Source organism: Saimiri boliviensis, chromosome 1 (genome assembly GCF_048565385.1).
Source record: "Saimiri boliviensis isolate mSaiBol1 chromosome 1, mSaiBol1.pri, whole genome shotgun sequence".
Classification (NCBI taxonomy): Eukaryota; Metazoa; Chordata; class Mammalia; order Primates; family Cebidae; genus Saimiri; species Saimiri boliviensis.
This window is the reverse complement of record NC_133449.1, coordinates 171,975,949-171,995,596: the sequence shown is the minus strand read 5'-3', so window position 1 is coordinate 171,995,596 and position 19,648 is coordinate 171,975,949. Positions and strand designations below refer to the sequence as shown.

Below are 19,648 nucleotides of genomic sequence, written 5' to 3'. Positions count from 1 at the left end.
CTCTGACAGGATGTATTGTCTAAGCACTGCAGTGGTGAGTTCTAGGGCAGTAGGCATCAAATGTTCATAATACAGCCCTGCCTCATAGCTTCCTTTTTTAAAAAATCTGTCAGACTGAGAATAACTAATTTTTTAGAGCCTCGATTAATTTGCATAGATTTGTCATCATAGAAATGTTTCTCCTAGATTTGCTATTCAAGGTATTTTCCTAAATAAAAGTGATACATCCTTTTTGAAGTATGTATTTATATCTACATCTACATATACATATATAGGCATCTATATAAATATGTAGATAATGACAGCAACATTAAATAGTATAGGTATTTATAAATCAAAAAAATTAAAATCCATCATTTTCCTCCTTTTCCTGCTGCATGTTTTATCCCATTTCACAGAGATATCCAGTGCTAACAGCTTGGTAGACTTTTATTTTTACATAAATAGGATCCTAGCATATTTTCCATTCTGCAACCTCCTGTATTTTACTTAAAGATGTATTTTAAATGTACCATAGAAGGAGGCTGGGTAAAAGGTACATGGGATTATTGTACTACTTTTTTTTAACATCTAGTGAGTCTACAAATATTTTAAAATAAATTTAAAAGCAATACACTTTTCACTTAAAAACATCATTGTTTATAGTACAATGATATGTTGTACATTACACTACCTCATTCTATTGAGTGAGTTACTAACATTCCATTGTTAAGTTATATGATAATTATTTTAGACAGTCTCCTTTTGATGGACACTTAGATTGTTGTTCAGCTTTTCAATATTACAATCACATTTCAGCTTTTCAGTATTACAAAGTTGAAATGGACAACCTTGCACTTTACCTCCAGTTGTGATGCAATGTGACAGGCCAATCTCCTAACCCGTTTCAATAATTTTTATGTCTGAGGCATATATCTAAACTTTACAATCTCCAGTAGCTGTGTCAGGAAAGTTTTAGTACTAGAAGATTTGTATCATAAATGCAAATGTAAGAAACATTGAGTCAGAGTAGACATAAGCAAAGGACTGAAAGGTTTGTGTCTGTCCCTCAAAAGTTGCTCTGCTTTTCAGGCAAGCCCCCTCCTGTGGGATGCATGTGTTCACCAGATTCTTCCCATGTGCTCAGAAAAGAGTCTTTAGGAGGCTTGTATGACTGGGCTAACTTCAGCCTTGACACAATCAAACGAACAAATCTATCTGCAAATTCAAGAAGGAGGAGAGAAGGAGCTTCCCCAAGTTGGTTGAAAACATAAGTAAAGAAGTAATAAAATTCTAAAAACAATTGCTTAAGAATGTTCAGTAGCCTGGCTTTCTAAATTTGGTACCTCTACCCGTGTGACAGCCAATGACAGGCTTCATTAGAATTCAATGTTTCATCCCTGGGGTGAGGCCAGACCTGTTTTGAATGTTAGTATTTGTCATCATAGCACTTATCCATTTTGATATTTATTAATGTAACAAATTTAGGAGCCCTTACTTTGTTCAGGGCATTATGATATATGTACTGGGATATAAAGATAAAGAAGGTACTCTCTGCACCCTGCAAAAAAACACTGTGACTATCTAGCAGTCTTGGGTTCTTTTACATCCATGAACCCCTTTGAGAATCTGATGAAACCTGAGGAACTAGAAAAATATGCATGTGCATATACACCCAAAACTTTACAAATAATCCCAGCTAGATTCTTAAATTTGGAAGCCAACTATTAATCCATGGACACCTTGGTCTATTGGAAATGCAAGATGGGAAACTGGAAAATGTAGAGGTCATCCAGATAAAACACCAGCTACAAGAATGCAGCCATATCCTATAGCACTTCTCATTTTGTAAAGTGATTTCTCATATCAACATCCTCCTGCAGTACCCCTACTCCATTTTTGTCAGACGAGGCAATATTCTCAGAGAGATGGTATGACTAGCCAAAGGCCACTCAGCTAGAAGTTGGCAGGAGTCTGACCAAAATCCAAGTCTATGACATGTGCTCTCCTTTGCCAAATGGAGTAGGTGACTAATATGATATGCCATAAGCAAGGTTAAAAAAAAATCTTTGCGTCCGTGATATGGAGATAAAAAGTTCTGACCGATCATCAATATTAGCTTTGCATATGGGCATGCTTAAGCTTTGGAAGTCTTCCACCTCCCATATATATGTGTTTACACACTTAGCTTCCCCAATTAAATTTTGTATTCCTTGAAGACAGGGACTATAGCTAGTTTATTCCAATTTCCTCTATGCCTAGCAAAATGCCTGGCACATAGTCAGCCCTCATTGTATACTAAGTGAATGAAAGGTCATTATACAAAGAAAGAAATTAGAGAGATTAGTTTATGTTAAATGTGTTTCTCAGCTCGTATTCCACCTTAGAAGATTATCTTTAGGACACGAGAAGTGTCATCAGTTCATTGACATATTACTCGTTGTTTCACCTGCATTTTTTGTTCTCCCTCTTCCTACCTTTTGTTAACTGTTTGTGGTATTTCATAAATAAAACTAAGCTGCGTTGAGTCTAGTTTAAACACTTAATCCTAAGCAGTCTTTCTCTTCACATAATAAAAATAGTTTCCATGTTATATGATAAAAGAGAAGAAACTTAAACAATAACTTATTGAAATTAGTTGCAAGGTTTAGGGTTTCTTTGTTTTTTCTTTTTTGTTTGTTTTAGTTGAAAGCTTATTGAAAACAAAAAGTAAGGGAAAAAAAAATTGTGTCTTACCACCCAAGCCAAGCCAGATGACAACTCTGGAAAGTAATATGATTGCTAAAGCAATAAGTGAATGGTTTAACGCCCCTTGGGTCTTGGAAACTGTACCCTCCTTTGCCAGGAAGGAGTGAGGGAATAAGTCTGTACTTCATTTGAGTGCACTAAACTCCTTGAGGGAGTGCACTATTTCTGATCCATCTTTGTATTTAAGAAAAGTATCTGGACATAGTGGGTGCTCAGTAAATGGTTATTAAATTACATTGGATTTTTACAAGATTTATACATATCTGTAACATATGTTTTTACATGTACACATATTATATAAATATCCTTTGTAGGTGGGCATCTTTAAAAAGCAAGCTATATCCCATAGTTTAACCATATACAAACTGTAAAAAGCCCATAGTGCTCATTTGTGTGTGACCACAGCTACAGTCAGTTGTGTTATAGAATTCTGCTAGTAAGTGCCTATTGTGATTAAAGTCACCCTGAATAGTATGAATTTTGTATAATACTGTCTCATTTTCCCAAAGAAATAGATAACATGGTCCACTGTGGTATACAGTTTATATACACTTTTAACCTCAAGCCAGTACTAGAGACAGCACACTCACTTCAGCCAGCAAGTTTCCTACAGCACGCACCCTCCTCAGCCGAGAAATGTCCCTCTGAACCCTACTGAGCTGCATATGCTTCTAAATTGTGAGTTGTTACCCCACACAAATGGCTTCCTCCTGCTATTGATTTTAGCCTTCGTGGACAATTCTGACCCACAATAACTGACAAAGATGGCAGATGGTAGAGCTGGACTTACCACAAAGAAACAGCAGGAAGATACTAAAATACCAGTTTTGGTTAAAACACGATGCTAAAATATCATTTTTATGAAGGCTCAGGGTGTTTTGTTTTGTTATTTATTTATTTGTTTATTTTTAATTGCATTTTAGGTTTTGGGGTACATGTGAAGAACATGCAAGATTGTTGCATAGGTACGCACATGGCAGTGTGATTTGCTGCCTTCCTCCCCTTCACCTATATCTGGCATTTCTCCCCATGCTATCTCTCCCCACCGCTCAGCGTGTTTTTAAGGAAATGGTTGAGAAACTGAGGGCTAAGATCAGTAGGTGATTGGGGATTTAGGGAATGTATGCAATCATATCAAGAGGATAAAAAACATCACTAGAATCCAGCAGTTGGCCAGGAACAGGCAACTATGGCCCAAGCTAAGTCAGGGCTCAGGGGAACTAAAGGAAGTGAGGGAGCAATTGTTAAAGCACAGAGCCAGAAACATACTTTAACACCTCTTTACGGAGCTGATTCGGTTCAAATTCCCATTTTCAAGATTACGTGGCTTGCTTCTATCATGAAGTTCTTCAATGTTTGCTACTCAGAAGCACCTAGTCATTTCTGGAACAACCAAGTCGCCCAGGAGAAGGTCCCCTTCTACTTTCTTATCTAAATTATCTGAACACTTGGGGCCGTTGTAACACTTAACACATCATAATTCCACCTTCTCTGAAATCACCTCCGCCCATCTGGGGAGGGAATCCTGAGGGCTCTGAGGAAGGGGACCAGGCCAACTCCACATCTTCCCTCCTGTGCGCTCTGGTCCCACTCTGGCTGGACTCAAATGTAGTCACTGCCCACCAGCACCTAATTTAGCACACGGGCACTTAATAAATATTTAGCACCATCAACTGTACTTGAGGGAAACAGCTTGGAAATGAGTTGCCTCATTTTTAAGCAGCTTCTTGGGAATTGTGCATTTTGAAAAAAAAAAAAAAAAAAAAAAACCTGAATTAACTTGTTAATAAAAATAAATGATTCCATATGTTACAGAATATTCTTTTAGCATTAGTTTCAAAGCCACATGCCCCAGAAAATAGCTCCGTTAATAAAAGGGAATAACTCATTTTTGCATTAAAATGATGGTGCATGCAACAAATATTTGAGCACCTATTATATGTTCCATACTGTTGTAAGCTATAAGAATGCAGCAGTGAACAAGGCAGGCAAGCTTTAATGGTGTGATTAAATACATAAACAAATAGACATATAATATATTATGCACTATGAAGGAAAAGAGCAGAGGGATGCAGTTTTACAAAGAGTAAAAGGTATCTCAGAAAAGGTGACACTCAAGTAAGCAACCAAAATGGAATGGCATGTATGACATATAAACATTTACAGACAGTTCCAGGTAGACAGGAGAGAAGCACAAAGTGCCAGAGGCGTCAGCAGGCATGTGTGGCCGTAATCAAGGAACAGCAAGGAAGCCAACATATTTAAATCAGTGAGGTTGGAGAGACAGTAGAGGTCAGATTTTGCCAGACTCCGCGGGCCATGGGGAGGACTTTGGATGTCATGCTAAATGTGATGGAAAGTTCCTGGAGGCTTTTGAAGAAGGCATGATCCAGTGAAACTTTGGGTGAAACAACCCTAAATGACATTAAAGCATCTGAGTAAAGACTTCTGTTTTGAGTCAAAAATACACTAGAAATTCAGAGAACTCCTTTCTGATATAGCCTACCTAAAAGTACTATGTGTACATGCACCTGTGTGTGCACACACACACACACACACACACACACACACACATATGTATATTGAGCTGGCACAAATGTAAGGAATTCTCTGGAGGCTAAAAATATAATTCCAGAGAGCTTAGTAAGCACTACAGTAGCATTTGCCATAGCATAATCTGTCAATTTGGGTGACTTTGAATCTAAATTTTAAAAGCCCTTTCTTCTTCTTGCCTACCTAGGACGCAAATCCTGAAATCTAAGCAAGGTAGGACACCAGGTCAGAGACTACTGATGAAATCGTAGCACTAGCACTCATAGTTCAAACCTTATAGTTAAAAATAAATAAATAAATAAATAACCCTACAGAGGGAGCTTGTGGAAATAAATGCCTGCTTGGGTTAAGGGTTTAGGTGGTGTATTTAAAAAGGAGAGAAAGAGTCTTTCTGAGAATACCTAAGATACGTAGTACCACAAACACACAGTTTGGGGGTGATAATTTATAAAATCTTTGTGGCAAGAAAAAGAAGGAGGAAGAGAGGGAAAAGGAAGGGAAAGGAAATTTAAAATAATATGAGGTCGGGAGTTCCCCCAGAAACCAACTTCTGCCAACACAAACCCTCTTGGGGAAAAAAATTTATTTCAAACCCAAGCCTCAAAAGCATTTCACAGATGTTTTTGCAAAAAAATATGAATTCACCCTCAGAAATAAAGACTTAAGGAAGTAAACCACCATGAGTGAGAGATGAACAAAACTATAAACTATAGAACAGACCAATAAGTCTACTTACATTCAAAATATCAGTTACAGAACATAAAAAGGTTTGAATAAACATTGAAAGAAAGAGTACTAAGATTATAAAAAAGGAATTGGAAACTATCAAATTTTATTAGGCAGATATAAAAAAATACTTTCTAGAAATGAGAACATAAAAGTCAAAATTAGAAATTCAAGACAAGATGAAAAAGCAGATTATACACAACGAAAGAGACAATCAATGGAGTGGAAGAGAGAACAAAAGAAAATATCCAGAAAGAAGCATAAAGAAAAAAAATGATATTAAAAGAAAGGGTAGCTGGGCTCAGTGGCTCACGCCTGTAATCCTAGCACTCACCTGAGTTCAGGAGTTCAAGTCCAGCCTGGCCAACATGGAGAAACCCTGTCTCTACCAAAAATACAAAATTAGTCAGGCATGGTGGTGAACGCCTGTATTCCCAGCTACTTGGGAGACGGAGGCAGGAGAATCGCTTCAACCTGGGAGGCAGAAGTTTTGTTGAGCTGAGATCACGCCATTGCACTCCAGCCTGGGCAACAAGAATGAAACTCCATCTCAAAAATAAATAAATAAATAAATAAATAAATAAATAAAGAAGGGTAAGAGACAAAGGAAACTAGTGGAGTCTAATACACATTTTATTAGTTACAGAAGGAGCTCATAACAGTAATGAGAGGGCAAAAATCTGTGAAGAGTAAAAGGGCTTAGAAATTTCTAAAACTGATAAAACAATTCAAATTCAGAAATTTCAAACAAGAATCAAGAGGAGGAGGGATAGGAAAGAAGAGAAAGAACAAGTGAAAAAAAAAATACATCCTTAGAGGTAACGTACAGCATTACTACATAACTGAAAGCAAAGGAAAAATGCCTAATTTGTGAAGTTTAAAAAGTCAGGATAGAATTAAAATCCCTGACAACAGTAACTGCTGAAACAGCAACTAAAGGAGAGTATGATGCTTATATTAGAAAAATAAGGAACACTATAAGTTATATAGCTAAGTAACTACTTTGGTTGCTAGGTAAATAAAGAAAAGTATAGTAGAAGAAAAGAAGTAGTAAAGATAAGAGTATTTTTCAAAAAAAATATTACAAACAGTCAATAGGTACATGAAAAGTACTCAACATCACTAATCATCAGAGAAATGCGAATCAAAACTGAAATGAGATATCACCTCATACCTGTTAGGATGACCGTTATCAAAAAGACAAGAGCTAACAAATGTTACCAAGGAGGTGGAGAAAAGGGAACCTTTGTACACTGTTGGTGAGAATGTTAATTGGTAAATGAAATAGTACAGAAGTTTCTCAGAAAAGTAAAACTACAACTACTGTATGATCTAGCAATCCCACTTCCAAGAATATATCTAAGGGAAACAAAATCAGTATCTCAGAAAGATACCTATACTCCTATGTTCATTTCAATATTATTCACAATAGCCAAGATATAGAAACAACCTTAGTGTCCATCAATGAATGAATGGATAAAGAAAATGTGGCATATATACCTCCAGTGAAATATTATTCAGTCATAAAAAAGGAAGAAAGCCCTGACATTTGCAACATGGATGAATCTGAAGAACATTATGCTAAGTGAAATACTCCAGCCAGAGAAAGACAAATAATATATAATATTATCACTCACATGTGGAATTTTTTTTACATTAAACTCACAGAAACAGAGTAGAATGGTGGTTACCAGGAGTTTCAGGGGTGAGGAAAATGGGGGGGATATTGATCAAAGGGTACAAACTTTCAATTATAGGATAAATAAGCCTTGAGGATCTAATTTATAGCAGGGGTACAATAGTTGATATTATTATATTGTATAATTGAAATTTGCTGAGACTAGATCTTAAGAGTTCTCATAACACCAAAAAGGTAATTATGTGAAGTAATGACTGTGTTAGTTAACTTGATTGTGGTAATCATTTCACAACATATATGTATATCAAATCATCACATTATATACATTAAATATATGCAATTTTATTTGTCAATTTTATAGACAAAAAATACAAAGTAAAAATTTTATTTGTCAATTTTATAGACAAAAAATGCAAAGTAAAATTGCATATATTTAATGAAAACAATGTGATCATTTGATATAGCTCAAATCTTTATGCCTCAATAAAGCTGAAAAAATGTATGAGTAATAATCAATTAAATAAAAATCAAACATTCATTAGAAATGATTAACAAAACCAAAAGTTTGTTCTTTGAAAGGACTAATAAAATTTACAGTATGATAAATAATTGGCAAGATTGATCAAGGTAAAAATAAAAGAAGGCAGAAATAAATCTGTAAATATAAAAGAAAACATAATTAGCATATTATGGTGCAGACATTGAGAAAATGAGAGGGGCCCAGCACAATGGCTCACACTTGTAATCCCAGCACTTTGGGAGGATGAGGTGCATAGATCACCTGAGTCAGGAGTTCACGAACAGCCTGGCCAACATGGTGTAATCTCTCTCTACTAAAAACACAAAAATAAGCCGGGCATGGTGATGGGTGCCTGTAATCCCAGCTACAAAGGAGGCTGAGCCAGGAGAATCACTTGAACCCAGGAAGTGGAGGTTGCAGTGAGCTGAAATCACATTGCTGCAGTCCAGCCTGGGCAACAAGAGAGAGATTCCATCTCAAAAAAAAAAAGATAAGTGGGTCTGAAAAAGGATTTGTATCCAAAATATATTGTGAGACTTCAAAAAGTTCATGGAAAATGCATATTATAAAAAACTATGCGTGGATTTCAAAATTTTTTGTGCCAGAATAAATTCATACTAACTTGTTATAACATGTCTGAAGAGGATCTAGCTTTAGGCACTAAGAAGGATAAGATGTTAATTTGAAAAGAACTCCTATCAAAGCAACATGACTTCAGCTAAAATTGAATCAAGAATATACATTAAATGTATGGTGACTCAGGAGGCTTAAGTGGGAGAATTGATTGAGCCAGGGGTTTGAGTCCAGCCTGGGCAATACAGTAACCATATCTCTAAAAATAATAACAATAATAATTCTGGTGAAGCATGGATGGAATAATGGTGAACTCGTTAATTCTTTAAAAAATGTTTATGGGGACAGTGACAAATCAGCAGTTTATGAATGGGTAATACAATTTAAGAAGGGACAAAACAATGTCGAAGGTGAAGTCTGTAGCAGCAAACCATCCACATGAATTTGACAAGAAAAAATTAATTTTGTTTATGCCCTAATTGAAGAGGACCAACAACTAACAACAGAACAAAAGCCAACACCATAGACATCTCAGTTGGTTCAGCTTACACAATTCTGACTGACAAATTAAAGCTGAGCAAACTTTTCACTCACTGGATGTCAAAACCATTGCACCCAGGTCAGCTGCAGACAAGAACAGAGCTTTCAATACAAGTTTATGCAAGTGGGATCAATATCCTGAAGCATTTCTTCAAAGAATTGTATGAGGAGATGAAACATGGCTTTACTTAGTACAATTCTGAAAACCAAGCACAATCAAACCAATGGCTTTAATTGTAGGTGAAAGTGGTCCAGTCGAAGCAAAAGTGAGCTGGTCAATAGCAAAGGTCATGGCAATAGTTTTTTGTGTTCGTGGATGCTCGAGGCATTTTGCTGCTGACTTTCTGGAAGGACAAAGAAGGATAACATCTGCTTGTTATCACAGTGTTTTGAGAAAGCCAGCCAAAGTTTTAGCAGAAAACTGTCCAGGAAAACTTAACCAGAGATCCTTCCACCATGACAATAATGCTCGTGCTCATTCCTCATCTCAAACTAGGGCAATTTTTTGAGAGTTTTGACAAGAAATCATTATGCATCCACCTTACAGTCTTTTGACTCCTTCTGACTTCTTTTTGTTTCCTAATTTTTAAAAATCTGTAAAGAGCCACCATTTTTCTTCAGTTAGTAATATAAAAAGACTGCATTGATGGGGCCAGGCACATTGGCTCATGCCTGTATTCCCGGCACTTTGAGAGGCTAAGGTGGGGAGATCATTTGGGCCCAGGAGTTCAAGACCAGCCTGGGAAACATAGTAAGACCCTGTCTCTTAAAAAAAAAAAGAAAGAAAAGAAAAGAAAAGAAAAGAAGAAAGAAAGAAAAAAAGAAAGAAAGAAAGAAAGAAAGAAAGAAAGAAAGAAAGAAAGAAAGAAAGAAAGAAAGAAAGAAAAGAAAAGAAAAGAAAAGAAAAGAAAGACTGCATTGATGTGGTTACATTCCCAGGACCCTCAGTTCTTTGAGATAAACCAAATGGCTGCTATTATTGCCTACAAAAGTGTCCTAACCTTGACAGAGCTTATATTAAGAAATAAATTTTATTTTTTATTTTCATTTTTATTTTTTCATAAACTTTTTGAAGACCTTTCATATAAAGAAGTCAAAATTCAAAATTAAAACGCAACCCAGTGGAAATGTAAATGGGCCTATGCAAAAATAATGTACAAATGATTTGAACATGACCTTCACAGAGAAGATAAACAAGTACAGGAGACAGTATTCAATATCATTGGTCATTAAAACCTCAATGGGATATGCCTACATGTACACTAGAATGGCTAAAATTCTTTAAAATTGTTCAAATCTGATGATAACAAGTGTTGGCAAAGTCATATAGAGCAACTGGAACTTCCATAGATCACTAATAGGAACACAAAACTGTACAGCCACTGGGAGCAAAATTTGGCAGTTTCTCAAAAAGTTAAAGATATGCTTTCTATACAACACACAAATTTCACTCCTTGGTATCTACTCAAGAGAAATGAAAGCATATGTTCACACAAAGATTTGCATACAATGTTGATAGCAGTCATCATATGGAATGGCCAAAAAGTAGAAACCATTCAAATGTCTATCAACTGAAAAATGAATAAACAAATTGTGGTATGTCCATACAATGGAATACTACTCCACAATAAAGAAAAACTGACTACTGATATTCACAACAAAATTGATCGGAACATTCTAATGAAAATAATTAGGTAAAAAAGACTAAATATCATCATTTCAATTATATTAAGTTCTGGAAAAGGTAAAATTGTAGGAACAGAAACATATATAGTTGTCTAGAATCAGGAATGGAGCATAAACGGACATGACAACTCTGTCGAGGTGAGAACGGTATTCTAAGGCATATTGTAGTATCGTTTGCATGACCAAATCCATTTACCAAAGCTCATTGAACTTTACACTTAAAGTGGGTACAGTTTTTTGCACTTAAATTACACACTAAAGCTTTAAGATGTGAGACATAAAAGAAGATAAGAGAATGTTATAAATAGCATTATGTCAGCAAACTTGAAAATATAAATAAAATGGCTAAAATCAATCCTAGAAAAATAGAAAATTTTAATTTATCCTATCACTACTAATGAAACTGAATCAGTGGGTTAAAGTCTTCCTTAAAGATTACATAGGATCTGGTTTTACAGGTGAGTTCCACCAAGAAGTCAAGAAACAGACCATTTCAACTTTAAATGAAAACCTTATTCAGAAAATAGAAGAAAACCTTATGCAGAAAAAAAAACCTTATTCAGAAAATAGAAAAAAAAATGGGGATAACACTCTCCAGATTATTTTACAGCCTCATATAAACATGATAGAGAAAATTAACAAGAAAAATAGCACTTTGGGAGGCTGAGGAGGGCAGAACGCCTGAGGTCAGGAGTTCAAGACCATCCTGGCCAATATGACGAAACCTCATCTCTACTAAAAATACAAAAACTAACTGGACATGGTGGCGCATTCCTGTAGTCCTGGCTACTCAGGAGGCTAAGGCAGAAGAATCACTTGAACCCAGGAGACAGAGGTTTCAGTGAGCCAAGATTGTGCTACTGCACTCCAGCCTGGGTAACAGAGCAAGACAAGACAAGACAGAAGAAAAGGAAGGAAGGAAGGAAGGAAGGAAGGAAGGAAGGAAGGAAGGAAGGAAGGAAGGAAGGAAGGAAAGGAGGGAGCTTTTTTCTTTATAAATTGCCCAGTCTTGGGTATTTCTTCATAGCAGCGTGAGAATAGACTAATATATAGTTCGCCACATCATCCAGTGAATAATAGAAAAAATATATATGACCATTGCAACATATTAGAAAAAGGAGTCAATAAAATTAAACAACCATTCATGACAAAATTTCTTAGTTACTAGGAGTAGGAAAGAAGCTGCTTACCTGGATAAGCGGTATCTATAAAAATACCCTGGAATCATCATCGTATTTAGTGGAGAAATATTGCAAGCATTACTATTAAAATCAGGTATAAGACCATGATGCCCTCTGTCACCACTTCTACTGAATAATACATTGAAAATCTTAGCCAGAATAGCAAGAAGAGGAAAAAAATTAATATGTAAGCATTAAATGTCTAGCATTACCAATTGCTAAGTTATCTTTGTAGCAAATACATTTTCAAATTCTTGAAATTAAGATAATTTAGTAATTTTTAGATATAATATTAACATATAAAAGTCTACCACAAATCTAGTTATTTGTTCATGAGCAGTGATAAAATTTATATTTTAAAAAAGATTCCAGTATGATAGCAACTAGAGACATAAGGTAATAAGGAAAACATCCTATAAAAAATGTGCAAACCTTTAGGTAGAAAAGTAGAGAAACTAAAGCTTACTTATTAAGAGCTAGCAGTGTGCCAGGTGTTGTGCTAAGTAGTAGAAATACAAAGGCTGGTAAGACAGAGTTTTCCTTTTTTTCAAGGCTACCCAGCTGGTATGAGACACTCGCGCCCAAGCAGATAGTTGGCATACAGTGGGACAAATGAAGTGGAGGTGTGTTTGGATACAGTAACAGGGCGAGTCACATTTGGGAGAGTCAGTAAAAGGGCATACAAAGTTGGAAGTACTTATATTGACTCTTGAGGATGAGTAGGGATTTTCCAGGAAAGCAAGGAGGGAGTGGGAGTAATCAATACTCACCAAGCAGAGGCAGAAGAATGGGGATAAGAAAATTTGTAAAACGCTGCAAGAACCCTATTCCCACAGCCATACCTACTCAACAAAAATGTCCTGAAAATGCCGTCAGTTGCCCCACCTCTGAACTCTTGGACTGTCCCATCCTGCAGCCTCCCGTCATCTCTATTAAACTCTTTCCTGTCCCTGAAGGTCCAATCCAAATTGCTTTCCCTATTCTTCTACCCCAAAATGCTGTGATCTATCTCTCCCCTCTTTTCTGAGAACACCTTGCACCTCTAATTTTAACGGAATGCCAGCTGCATTCTACTGTTTACCAGACAGCATTTCAAGTATTTCTACTACTTTTGCAAAACAGCAAGTTAATAATTGAGTGGGCACTCAGCAAATGTGTTTTAAATGGGTTATTATTTAAACAGTTCATGTTTAAGGGTTTCTATAGAGCTGTTCCTTGCAGCAGATTGTGATCTGAAGGAAATCTGCATTGTTGTTGGTTTTGTTTTATTGCATGACATCACAGCGAATGACCTTTGTCTAACCCACAGGGAGACCAAAACACAATACCTGTAAAACTTGGCCTCTGGATAAACTCCATCCTGTGTACTTCAAAACAGCGTGGATACTACCCCCCCTCCCACCTCACTCCGCTCTCTAAACAAAATTCCCTGTGTAGAAATAAAAGCAAATTATTCTGCTGGTTCAAATGCTGGTTTGCACATCTGCATGTGTGCAACAAAGCAAGCTCAAAAATCAGTTATGCTATTTACCATGGTTGCAGTCTCTATATGTCATTAAAAATTAATAATTTTATGCAATTCAGAATAGGTAATGATGTTTTCCTCCAGGTTCAGAGAAAGTATGAAGTAGTAGGAAGAGCACTGGACTTGGAATTCCCAAAAAGATGCTAACGGTGGAACTTGGCGAAATATCCTAAAGCTTTTCCTCTATTCAAGGAGGTGATAATGTCACTTACCCAATATAGCTCATTTGCCTATCAGGACAATCAAATACGCCAGTGGCTATTGGAGTTTAAGAAGTGCAAAGCTCTGTTCCCCTGACCTGTGCTGTCATTATTACTGAGACTAACCAGCAGAAACTGGCACAGCATTTCCCTTCTCACGAGCTTGAACCCTTTGACGCTGTTATCTACTTAAGAATTAGCTCTGTGAGGCATGCCCAGAAAGTTCATTGACAACATCACTGGTTTTAGACAGCTAAGACTAAGCCACAAGTGAAATTTACCATCTTCCTTCAGCATCTTTCAACAACATCCAAAAGTCTATCTTTTAAAAGATAACCACGGCCTTAAATAAAAATAATTGTATTTGTATTGGTTACATTATCTGGTGGCACTGTTTTCAGTATAACAAATCATCAAAATGCATCCTCTGCATATTTCCAGGGTCCAATTAAGTTGAATGATTATCCAGTAGCTCTTGTTTTCCTTACTACTTAATAGTTATCAAGAATCCCCCTCCCCAGCATTACTGCTCTTTTAGAATTTGTCTAGCAGGTTTTCTGAGTTTTACAAAAAAAAAAAAAAAAAAAAAAAAAAAAGAACCCCCCCCCCCCACACACACACACACACGTACACACAATCAACACATGGCTGACTTAGGTAGAGTCTTTCATTGCCTGCTAAATGTTTTGCTTTTGGAGATAGAATCATCTCCCATTACTCTATTATATTCCTCCATCATTCATTTAGACAGCGAAATACTATGCCACCTTTTAAAATGACATTGAGGATGTATGTTTACTAAGGTGAAGAGATTCATTACATGGTTAAATGTTAAATTTTTGAAACAACGTGTTATGAAGCAGTAGTAGTAATGTTATTCTCGTAACAGGAAATGTGAGTTTGTAGTGTCGCATTGCTAAAAGTCTGACTGATATAAGCAAATCTGGGTAATGATTAAGTGCATAGATATCAGTGTCAGATTGACATGGATTCAAATCCATTCTCTTCCTGGCTAGATGACCCCAGACAGATTGTTTAATCTTTCTTAGTCTCACTTTCTTCTTCTTTACAGAAGATAGTAATGGAATTGGCTTCCTGAGGTTGCTAGGAGGATTAAACAGATAAAGTGTATTAGGCATTTAGCATAGTTCCTGGCCCACAGTAAGTGATCTGTAAACCATAGCCATTATTATTATGATCTATGAGATGATAGAAAATGTCAATAGCTATTACCTCTAGGTATGGGCTTAAGAATGATTTTTCTTTGCTTCTTTGGGCTCCATTTCTACCTTTGTCAACCATTCTAATGTTTTAACCTGCTTTTTTATATATGTATATTGCAAAAGAGTTACTGTTTTATACAATGTTTTGTAATTATGTGAAACTATCATACATCTTATTGATCTTACTTTTGTCATTAAGTACTGCTTTGATATGTTGCTGTGTGTACCTCTAATTAATTCTTTATAAATGTTGCTTAGTACTCCAGAGTGTGTGTCCTCAACATTTTATCTATCTGCTCTCTCAGTTATTGGATTTATAGATTGCTTCCAAGTCTCTAATGCTACAAGTAACATGTAATTAATATCCTCATGCCCATCCCCTGAAGGATCCATACAACATTTTCTTTGGAATACATACCCAGGGGTATAATTGCTGGGTTATAGATTATGCATTTTCTTAGTTGACTAAGTAGTGACAGATGCTTTCCAAAAAGACTGCAGTAATAACGCAGTAACTCCATCAGCAATGATAAAATTCCTGTATGTGGAAACATCTCCACCAACACTTGGCCTTATCCATCTTTCTAACTTTTGCCAGTCTAATAAGTAAAACATGAGAAAACTTGTTTTAATTTATATTTCTCAGATAACTCAGGATTTGGACATCATTTCTTTCATATATTTAGTAGTAATTTGAGCTTCCTCTCCCATAAATTGCCTGTTTGTATCCTTTGCCTATCTTTCTGCTGGGTTTGCTGCCTTTCTCTTGTTGATTTGCAGCAGTTACTTGTGTTATTCATTTAGCTCTTGTGGGTTTTAGATATTTTAATACTTTTTCCATATTGACATCTGTGTAATAAATTTGCTTATGGTGTCTTCCTCAAACAGAAAGCCATAATGTTGAGGCTCAAAGCCATTAGCACTTTCCTTTGTGAGTATACCTTTTGAAATTTTGTTTAAAAAGGTTTTCCCTGCTCTGAGCTCAGTCACCAAGATATTCTCCAAGTCAAACTCCATTAACTGTATAGTTGTACCTTTTCCTTTTAGGTCTCTAATTCAAGTGGGAGCCACGTTCATGTGTTTTGTCAAATAAGGATCTAGTTTACTATCTGTATAATGAACCAATTTTCCCAATGTATACTGCTAGGTACTGACTTAACGATATTCTCTTTATCATACTTGTTTCTTTTCTTCTTTTTTTTTTTTTTGTTTTGTTTTATTTTAAAGATTTTCTTTATTTTATTTTTCTTTTTCTGAGATGGAGTCTGTCTCTATACCCCAGGCTGGAGTGCAGTGGTGCGATCTCAGGTCACTGCAACCTCTGCCTCCCGGGTTCAAGTAATTCTCCTGCCTCAGCCTCCTGAGTAGCTAGGATTACAGGCATGCACAACCACACCCAGCTGTTTTTTGTATTTTTAGTAGAGGCAGGGTTTCACCATGTTGGCCAGGCTGGTCTTGAACTCCTGACCTTGTGATCTGCCTGCCTCAGCCTCCCGAAGTGCTGGGATTACAGACATGAGCCACTGCACCTGGCCTAGCATACTTAAGTTTCTACCTACATATAAGTGTTTTTATGTCTAAGCTCTGTGTCCTATTTTATTGCTTTGCTTATCTAGAGTTTTTAGTTTTTTGTGTGTTTTGTTTTGCACCAATGTGCACTGTTTTTGTTACTGTGACTTTGTCATATGTTTTCATATCTAGTAGGACAAGCCCATTCTCTACTTATGTTTTTTGAGCTTAACTTAGTTATTTGTAAACTTTTATTCCTCCACATAAATTTTAGAGTAAGTTTTATCATGTTGTTCAAAAATATATAAGTAGAATTTTTGATGGGACTGTATCAAATTTACAGATTAAATGGAGAATTTATGTTTTTCTAGTATAACATTGCCTCATCCAAAAGCTCAGGAATTTTCTTCACTTATTCAGATCATCTTTTATGTTCTTTATTAATATTTTTAAGTTTTCTATTCTCTCTGTAGATAGCTTTTATATTATTTTATTACTATAATTAATTCCTATGTAGTTAATTGGCTTCTTAGTTGTGTGAATAACATATTATTATTTATTATGTTTTCTGATTTGCTATTGCTAGTGCTAAAAAAAATTGATATATCCAATGATTTTACTCAGTTCTCTTACTCGTTCTAACACTTTGTTTTTTGGGATCTGTTGAATTTTTCTGGATACATGATTATATATGCAAATGAAGGAAGTTTTCTCTCTTACCTTCTGCATTAGTCAGCTCTCACTAGGTTATGCTGCGATGACAAATAGCTCCCAAAACTCAGTGACCTACAACCACAAAAATCTTTTTCCCACTTATGTAACATGTTGGCTACAGCTCACTCTGTATAATTTCTTATTCTGAGAATCAAACAGAAGAAGCAGCCCTGATCAGGAATACAGTATTCTTATAGCAAAGGAAAAAATGCAAAGAAACCAGCAGATCTACACAGTGACTTTTAAAGCTTCTGCTTACGACTAGCACACTGTCAAATTCATTTATATTCATTGGCCAAAACAAATCCCATGGTTAAATAAAATGGCAATAGGGTAAAAAGTATTCTCTTCCCAGAGGAAGGCTCTACAAATCACATGACAATGGGCAGGCAAGTGCAAAACGGTTGAAGGAAAGGTGATAGTGGATAACTGGAAATAAGAATATAATCTACTACTCTTTCTAACCCTCATTCTTATTTCTTTGTCTTTCCCTTAGCTTTAGCCAAGTCCTCTAGTGGTAATAGTAAGTATCCTTGTCTTAACTTTATCCTAGAGAAAATGAGTCTAAACTTTTACCATTAAGTATAATAGTTACTATAAATTGTTGGTAGAAATTATTTTTATTGAGTTAAGGAAATTTCCTACTATTTCTAATTCCCTAAGAGTTTTCATCAAAAATTTGTGTTGAACCTTATCACATTTATATTTTGGGGGTAGATTGAAATAATCATATACTTTTATTCTCCATTACTTTGTAATAAACTAACATACATAAATGAATTTTCTCTGTTGAATCATCCTTGCATGTCTAAAATAAACCCTATTAAGTCAGGAGTTTGAGAACAGCCTGGCCAACATGGCAAAACCCCATGTCTACTAAAAATACAAAAATTAGCCATGCATGGTGGTGCATGCCTGTAATCCCAGTTACTCAAGAGGCTCAGGCAGAAGAATCATTTGAACCCAAGAGGCAGAGGTTGCAGTGAGCTGAAATCACATGCCATTGTACTCCAGCCTTGGCAACAGAGTAAGACTCCATCTCAAAAAAATAAATAAATAAATCCTATATGATCTTAAAGTATTCCTTTAAATCCACAATTAATTTAGCTAATATTTTATGTATAATTTTAAATGTATGTCAGTATTCCTTTAAATCTATAATTAAATTTAGCTAATATTTTATGTATAATTTTTTAATGTATATCAGTAACTGAAAGTGGACTATTATTTTCTTCATTGTAGTGTCCTCATCTCATTTTGGAATGAAGCTATGCTTATTACACATAAAATTATGTGTATAGATTTTTGTCCCTTTTTTGTTTTACAAAATAATGTATAAGATAAGAATTAATATATATTCCTTGAAAATTTAGTAGAACTTCTAATAAAACAATCTGGGCCTAGAGTTCATTGAGTTAAGACGATCTTTGTTTATCATTTCAAATTATTTAATATTCGTTGATACATTCAAATTATGTATTTCTGCCAAGTGGGGTGGCTCACACCTGTAATCCCAGCACTTTTGGAGGCTGAGGCAGGTGGATCACCTGAGGTCAGGAGTTTGTGACCAGCCTGGCCAACATGGTGAGACCCCATCTCTATCTATCTGTCTGTCTATCTATCTATCTATCTATCGACAAAGTTTTGCTCTTGTTGCCCAAGCTGCAATGGTGTGATCTTGGCTCACCATAATCTTCTCCTCCTGGGTTCAAGTTATTGAATCTCAGCCTCCTGAGTACTTGGGATTACAGGCATGCACCACCACGCCTGGCTAATTTTGTATTTTTAGTAGAGACAGGGTTTCTCCATGTTGGCCAGGATGGTCTCATCTCTTGACCTCATGATCTGCCTGCCTTGGCCTCCCAAAGTGCTTGGATTACAGGCATGAGCCACAGTGCCTAGCACCCATCTCTACTAAAATACAAAAATTAGCCAGGCTTGAGGCTCGTGTCTGTAATTCCAGCTCTTCGGGAGGCTGAGGCATGAGACTTTCTTGAACCTGGGAGGCAGAGGCTGCAGTGAGCCGAGATCATTGCCACTGCACTCCAGCCTGGGCAGCAGAGTGAGACTTCATCTTCTTTCCAGGAATTTATCCGCTTTAAGTAGATCTTCAAACTTACTATTCTATAGCTACTTAAAGCCTTTGAAGTCGAGCCTTTCAAGGGAGTAATCATATCATGTACATGGCCCTGAAGCTCCCTATACACTTTCAATATTTTACAAATAATAATAATTAACAGGCACTACCTGATGAATAGAAATCTACCAAAATGTTAGAAATTATTTCAAAGAATGGGATTAAGGATAATTTTTGTGTTCTAATAAGTTGTAA

At 36.0% G+C, this 19,648-nt stretch overlaps 1 protein-coding gene and 1 non-coding gene across 2 annotated transcripts in view; both read left to right on the top strand.

Annotated features, from left to right (window-relative positions):
• The window catches only part of NR3C1 (nuclear receptor subfamily 3 group C member 1), a 474,477-nt gene that overhangs the window by 191,937 nt on the left and 262,892 nt on the right, over positions 1-19,648 (top strand). The window lies entirely within an intron of this gene.
• Positions 14,389-14,447, top strand: LOC120365727 (U7 small nuclear RNA). The gene has a single exon (XR_005580597.1). It is a non-coding gene; the product is annotated as a U7 small nuclear RNA (small nuclear RNA).